This window comes from Colobus angolensis, unplaced genomic scaffold (assembly GCF_000951035.1).
Source record: "Colobus angolensis palliatus isolate OR3802 unplaced genomic scaffold, Cang.pa_1.0 Scaffold616, whole genome shotgun sequence".
NCBI classification, from domain to species: domain Eukaryota; kingdom Metazoa; phylum Chordata; class Mammalia; order Primates; family Cercopithecidae; genus Colobus; species Colobus angolensis.
This window is the reverse complement of record NW_012119777.1, coordinates 51,331-57,411: the sequence shown is the minus strand read 5'-3', so window position 1 is coordinate 57,411 and position 6,081 is coordinate 51,331. Positions and strand designations below refer to the sequence as shown.

The window sequence follows — 6,081 nt, the reverse complement described above, 5'->3', positions numbered from 1 at the left end:
AGCTGAGTTCTGCTTCTGGGTAACAGATATGGCCCAAAGAGAAGGAAGAACAAAGTTAATGATTTTTAGAGAATCACAGTAGATTTCTGGTCTGGACTTAAAAACCTTATAGGACCTATGAACAGAAAAGGAGGTACAGATAGAAGAGATGTCATATTATTAAGACTTCCAGACCCAGAGAGGACAGGATGCTAGAAATGTATCTGGAGAGGGCCGGGCGCGGTGGCTCAGGCACACTTTGGGAGGCCGAGGCGGGCGGATCACGACATCAGGAGATCAAGACCATTCTGTCTAACACGGTGAAAACCCGTCTCTACTTATAAAAAACACACACACACACAAAATTAGCCGGGCGTGGTGGCGGGCGCCTGTGGTCCTAGCTACTTGGAAGGCTGAGGCAGGAGAATGGCATGAACCCGGGAGGCAGAGCTTGCAGTGACTGGAGATCACACCCCTGCACCTCCAGCCTGGGCGACAGAGCGAGACTCCGTCTAAAGGAAAAAAAAAAAAAAGAAAAGAAATTTATCTGGAGAGCCATGAAGAAACACCACATTATTACACTGACAGCAGTTCAACTATTAACTTTCAAAGAACTCTCCAACTTCCCCCTGTTGTCTTTTTCAAAGTATCTATTCCATCCCAGAGCAGGGCCAGGCCTTCCTCTCTTCTCTTCTGGTTACTATGCAAAACTGGTCCAAAAGGCTGAACTGTGGTCCATGTACCATAGCCTCCCTTCTAAGCCTTCCTTTACTGGAACGTCTCAAGAAGTCCACACTGGAACTAGGATCACTGGTAGAGAGGAGTATTTAGTTTGAAAATGAAAATGCCTGAGGAGAAGGTAATAGGGAGCACTGTAGTGGGCAGCCTGTTATCACTTAATCCTATAATCAGTAACCCCATACCCCCTCCACACTGTACCCTCCGGCTCTAAGTTTCATGAAGTCAGGTAGGGGGTTTTTACATTTTGTTCTTTATTGTCTCAGATTTACTAGAATATGGTGTATATAAGGAGTAACATTTAAAGAGACAGATATGAAGATATATAGCTATTAATCTAATTTTAATTGAATTGAATATCTTGATGTCACATTTCTGTTCTATTCTTGCTGTAAAGATAACTGCTGTGTCACATAAATTCAAATATTCTTCTGGCATTAGTAATAATTATGTGGCTGTAATAATTATAGTAATAATTATAATTATTATTAATAATAATTATGATCATTTAATAATAATTACAGTTATTAATGAGAATTAATATTACTAATTATTAATTAGTAATACTTATGTGGCATTAGCACTGGCTCACACCTGTAATCCTAGCACTTCGGGAGGCCGAACGGGGTGGATCACTTGAGGTCAGGAGTTTGAGACCAGCCTGATCGACATGATGAAACCTCATCTCTACTAAAAATACAAAAATTAGCTGGGTGTAATGGCGGACGCCTGTAATCCCAGCTACTCAGGAAGCTGAGGAAGGAGAATTGTGTGAACCCGGAAAGTGGAGGTTGAAGTGAGCTGAGATCGTGCCACTACACTCCAGCCTGGGCAATAGAGTGAGATTCTGTCTCAGAAAAAAAAAAAAAAAGTAATAATTATGTAAATTTTTAAACAAATTTTAAACAATTTTAAAAAATATCCTCTCTGTTTTCTTCCTATTATTCAGACTCTAACCATATTTACTCTTACTTTGCTCCTTTTCTTGAGGAGAAAAATGTTAAACATCTATGGACCCAAAGGTGGAGATATTTCATGATTCCTCATCAAGCAGAAAAGCAGGATACATAAGGTTTACAGAGAAAACACAGAGACTCAACAATAATTTATATTTTCTACAATTTAGAGCATAAGTTAGAATACGGAACCTGTCAACATGCTCAAATCTGGTGACAAATTTTGTGTGGTGCATTCAGGTTTCCTATTGGCCCAGGTTTTCTGGTATCTTGTCAGGACCTAATATTCCTACTGCTTTCTCTCAGCTGCAATTAATACTTCATGAGATAAATCAGAACAGGATGAAAGGTCAGTTCAGATGTTCAAAGGCAGAGGAGAGAAAAGGATGGCTATGAGATCTATGGAAGTGCTGAGAAGGGAAGAAATAATGGACAGAGAAAAGGTCTCTGGATAAATGAGTCCATTCACTTTGTCCATTGTGGTTGACACTTGGACTCCACTCTGTGCACTCCAAAAAAACGCATTCACTCACTGAGCCCTCACTCCCCTACAAATGTCAACAAGATATTCTATTCAAACATGGAATATACCTAAAATTACATCTCTTGCTTATTTCTCTGCATTCATGCCTGTCTTAGTCAAGGTTCATCATAGCAATGGAACCACTAAACTATGAATTTATTTGGAAAGAGACTGGAGAAGTGTCTCATGTGATTTTGGAGACTGGCAAATCCAAAGTCTGCAAGGTGGACCAAGAGACTCTGGATCCAAGAAGGAGTCAATGTTATTGCTCAAGCCTGAAGTTTGCCTGCTGGTAATATTCCCTTTTCTGGGGGAGAAGTCAGTTTTTTCTTCTCTTGAGGCTTTCAACTGATTGAATAAGGTCCTCATAGATATAAGTGAGTAGGAAAGAATTTATAGCCAGGATTAGCTTATTATTTTGTGAGCAACAATTAATACCAAAGTACCTATTATTTAAATAATAAACATTGATTTTTCAGTCATCCTACATGTGTATCATTGATTAAAGTATGAAGATGGCCATGCTCCATAATGTCAGTCAGGGATCCATGTTATGGAAGCTCCATGAGCTGCCATTTTCTTTTTTTGGGGTATGTGTGTGTGTGTGTGTGTGTGTGTGGTGTGGTGTATTGTGTTTGTTCTTTGTAGAGACAGGGTCTTACTATGCCACCCAGGCTGGAGTGCTATGGTGCAATGGCGCAATCTTGGCTTAATGCAACCTCTACCTCCTGGGCTCAAACCATCCTACCATCTCAGTTTCCCCAGTAGGTGAGGCTACAGGTGCACATGACCACACCTAGCTATTTTTTTTTTTTTTTTTAATTTTTCTTAGAGATGGGATTTCACCACGTTGCCCAGGCTGGCGTTGAAGTCCTGGGCTCAAGTGATTCACCCCCCTGGGCCTCCCAGAGTGCTGGGATTACAGGCATGAGACATCATGGGCCTCTATCAGTTTTTTATGGCATTATCTGGCACATGCAGTTAAACAAACAGAATATGATAGACAACAGGGCACAGAAGTTATGTGCATGACACGTAACATGTTTCAGTGCTACTTTTTAATTGATTGTGTAAAAGTGATCAAACTTTTCTTAGGGAAGCAGGGAAAAGTGGAAAAATTATGAAGGCATGAGAGTAACTCAGTGAATGATTACAATTAAACAGCATCATCTATTAACTTCCATGTCCTCACCTGCCTCAGTGGCTGGGTAACATGACACTGACACAGTTTTACCTCTATTATTCTCTGGAATCCATCCTCATCTGGCCTGTCTGGATTAGGAGCAGGAAGTGATAATTAACTGATAGACTTTTAAGATTTAATGATATTTTGAGAACATTTTTTCAATGGGCTCACACTAAAGGTCCTTTTATTTATAAAAATAATTTTATTTTTACCATTCACAATGTCAGCTGCTAATATTTGTCAGCCCAAATTTGTAGAGCTTTATAACTGAGTATCTTCCTCATCAGACTGCATTTCAGGAAGCTAGGTCCCAAGTCTCTGGATCTTTATTTTCCTTGCTTAGGTCTTAAATATAAGATAAACTCGATAATAATTTTAGGACTGCATTGGAATTCTAAGTGTTCAGGCAAGCTGTAGAATGTATAACTGTAATTCACATTCTTTTTATTCAAATATTCTTGCTTGAGGAAACCACACTAAGAATGAGGAAGTAGTGACTGAGTGCCTTGCCGGTACAGCAGATGCTAGAACATGCTGTAGCATTACTATTCCCCAGGGCTTATTGTTATGTAAGTTCTTGTTCAGCTTCCTTTATTTTCTTTCACTTCTGAGAACTTAACTTTCGTTTCTCACTCAGCTCCTGTGAGTGAATCTGGTCCACACCTGCTCCTGCCCTGCCCTCACTCTTCTCCCCTGATTCAAGACTCCTCTACTTTGGACTGAAGGTGAGTGGGGCAATTTGTGGGAGCATAGAATGGGAGGCTTTGAGAAGAATAGGTTGATTGTGTCTGGGTGAGTTTAATTTGTGGTTCTGAGGCTGCTCTGCGTAAACAAAGAGAGGCAGCTTGTTAACTGTCTGCTGAAATGGCAGAGGAAGAAAGCATTGAGCCTGGGAGAGGGGTAACCTTTAAACAAGAGAGGTGTGCAAAAGCAAAAAGTCTTGTTTGTTTCCTAGAGAGACCATTCATTTCTTCAATCTAGGTACCTCCATCATCTTCCTTGTTGGAAATAAAGCTCAGAATCTTAAGGGAGACGAGCACTCAAACAAAGGATTTCTCAGCAAAGCAATTTTACTTCTGCGTAGATGGGTGCTTCTTCTTGGCCAGTCACCATGAGAGCACACTAGAACAAAGGAGGAAGAAAGTTTTTATTCCTGATGCAAATCTTGCCCCTGTGCCCTTTCCCCATTGGCTGGAGTCAGCCACACAATCTAAACTAGACCCAGTTGGCTAAACATTTTAACTTTCTTTAGATAAGATGAGCACGTGAGGGAGAGTGGGGAGATGGGGAAGGGGTGTCTGCCATGAGCTAGAGAACTAATCTTCTTCCAAAATAAGGAAAGGAATGTGAGTTGGTACTGATAACGCCTGGTACTGTGGCATGTCTGGGCATGTAGCAAAAGCAGAAAGGAAAGAAAAGAGAAGAAACGGGAAGTGGGGGGCGGGGGGAGGGCACTGTGAATTAAAGAATAAAGGATTGATCAGGCTATTTGAAGAGAAATCTTATCATATCCCACATTCCTATTCTGTCATTTTGATTTTTCCATTTTGCCAACGTGGATCAGAATATTCTCTTATTCAGAGGCAGCAAATTCCTTCCTCCTTTCTCCCGAAGAAGCTTGTGCAATGAAGCTGTTTTCATTTTTCATAAAGCAACCTCATGATGAGGTTCAGCAGGGATGAGAGCCCTTATCTGGATCTGGGTATGAGGGGAAGGAGTCTTAGGTACTCACTCTTCAAGAGGAAGGCCCTTTTGAAGCGTATCCTTTTACTTGTCTTCTGGTAACTTTTTGGATGCTGTCCGCAGCTTTCCTGATGAATTAGCAGCCCTCTGGTTAGTCTGATGAGAGAGGTTGCGGGATGGTCAGACTGCTGCTCATCTCTGCAGCTCCACTTTGGTCACTTGTCTCTGAAGGTCCAGTCACAGGGAACTTGTTCTCCCACGAACCTTGGGTATCTGCTCCTGCTTTAGAAGTTGCTATTATTCTTGGTACACCTTTTCATCATGAGTTCCCTCAACTCCCTACTCACTTTTCCCTTGCACAGAGTTAAGGCAAGGAGTTAGTAATTTCTCCTGAGTCTTATCTTGATCTTATCTCTGAGCATTTTGTACCTTGATGCCTATGTCACCCATATTCTGATGCGTCCTTTTCTTTGTTTCACTTTTCAGAAGTCCAGGTAACTGTCTCCTTATGTGTCTGTGCTGTATATCTTGTCAAGGTCCATATCTAGTATTTATTAATTGTCTACTCAAATCTAGTACAGGGCCCAATAAATAAAACTGTACTATTAATTTTTAAAAAATATTTTTGACTAAATTCACAAAACAAAAGCATACAGCTAGAGTAAAAAAAAAAAGAAACTATTCGATATACAGTAAACATTAAATACTGGGAAGAGATTGTACTCTGGACTAGGGAAAAGGAAGTAAACACGCAGTCAAATAAAGGAAGTAGGCCTGGCACGGTGGCTCAGGCTTGTAATCCCAGTACTTTGGGAGGCCGAGGTGGGTGGATCATGAGGTCAGGAGATCAAGACCATCCTGACTAACATGGTGAAACCCCGTCTCTACTAAAAATACAAAGAATTAGCCGGGCCTGATGGCAGGCGCCTGTAATCCCAGCGATTCAGGAGGCTGAGGCAGGAGAATGGCTTGAACCTGGGAGGTGGAGGTTGCAGTGAGCCGAGATCACGCCACTG

The 6,081-nt window shown here is 41.2% G+C and overlaps 1 protein-coding gene across 2 annotated transcripts in view; it reads left to right on the top strand.

The window, feature by feature from the left end:
* The first annotated feature begins 4,020 nt into the window (after positions 1-4,020).
* TRIM22 (tripartite motif containing 22) overlaps positions 4,021-6,081 on the top strand; it is a 21,196-nt gene continuing 19,135 nt past the window's right edge. The window contains exon 1 of one of the 2 annotated variants that reach the window (XM_011963587.1): positions 4,021-4,107. The gene's annotated coding sequence lies outside the window, so the exon portion shown is untranslated. The remainder of the gene's footprint in view (positions 4,108-6,081) is intronic. The other variant, XM_011963588.1, reaches the window with a different exon arrangement.